This window comes from Sphaeroforma arctica (genome assembly GCF_001186125.1).
Source record: "Sphaeroforma arctica JP610 unplaced genomic scaffold supercont1.1080, whole genome shotgun sequence".
Classification (NCBI taxonomy): domain Eukaryota; class Ichthyosporea; order Ichthyophonida; genus Sphaeroforma; species Sphaeroforma arctica.
Window position 1 is genome coordinate 21,862 of NW_014039478.1, and position 1,705 is coordinate 23,566.

The window sequence follows — 1,705 nt, forward strand, 5'->3', positions numbered from 1 at the left end:
TGTGTGTGTGTGTATATACATATATATATATATATATATATATATATATATATATATGTGTGTGTGTGTGTATGCATATATATGTATATATATATATATATATATATATACTCCTGCATTTATCACGTTGTATATGGAGATACAAGTAAAAAAACAGTCATGAGCAATCAATAAGGTACCAAGCCAACCCTTACGCATTACACTACACAAAACAGTACAGCTACTAATACATTCACTATCCCATCACACTACATATACACATATACAGCTACTAATACATTCACCATCCCATCACACTGCATATACACATATACAACCACTGATACATAAACCACCCATCACACTGTATACACACATATACAACTATTAATACATTCAGCATCCAATCACACTACATACACACCTATCTATACAACTACAAATACATTCACGATCCCATCACACTTCATAGACACCTATGTAACTACTTATCCATTACGTATGTATCTAGATCCAATTCATTAGCTACTAGCTACATCTCATCGATAACTATAGTAGTACTCCTGTAATGCTTGCCCTGTATACCTAGATCCGACTCATTGGTAGCCATGACAATGATCTGTCACTTGGTTGTGCACAGGAATCTGCTTTGTTCTTCATGAGCGTCTCTTTCCATCTCCTTAGTCTCAGAAACACATACGTGTACAAACTTACGTGTGTGTACACACGTGTACATACTTACGTGTAAACACACACGCATCTCAAAAAATTCGTACCCTTACATGCACACATACCTATAGAGCTACTCCTGCAGTGACCGAAACCTATAGCCAAACTAGCCTCAAGCTCATCCATGGCCAAGTCCTGCATCTCCAGACGTGTGCACGAGTCTGTCTCTCTCGTTGTAGGTGTGCTTTGTCTTACACAGTAAATTCAATGGTTGTACTCACAGAGTCACCTAGGAAAGTTCAATTGCGTGTAGACTTATCTATCGCATTAGCGGACAAAGACTCGAAATACCGTACGTCATCGATTGTTGTACACACGACAACAACTCCAAGGTGCCCAATCAAGTACTCTCTCAGGCACACGCACACACTATCTATCTCTCTCTCTCTCTTTCTCACTCTCTCTCTCTCTCACTCACTCACTCTCCTGAAGATGCACTGGAACAGATTTCAACTGAGTCAAAGTACTAACATCTCGCTGCTATAGACCGACACATCTGCAATCCATGAACGATGACGTGCTTAAGGCCCGTGTGAAGAATCGACTAAGGAGGTGTGCATTTCGCATGTTCTACACGTGCATATACATTTGCAACTACCAGACAAGGCTATATACAACTACCCTGGGATACGGCTACAGGCTATTAACACGTTCAATTATACCTATGCATATACAAATATTCAACATATAACACGTAACATTATAACTGCACACACGACACCACACTAAACTTTATAATAAAACAGTAAAAAATTCACTATAAATATAAGGGGAACAATATTACTATGAGCTATTATTATCAACAAAATCAGAACAAAAGCCCGCCTAAACCCTTAATTGGATATAGATTGAAGTTCGGTATGTGCCTCAGGGCAGTCTTTAATCACCTTCATCTGTATGTAAATAAATAAAGTATTTATAAATATTTAAAGTATATTCATATATATATATATACATATATTTATAAGTATATTCCATTTATATATACACATATATT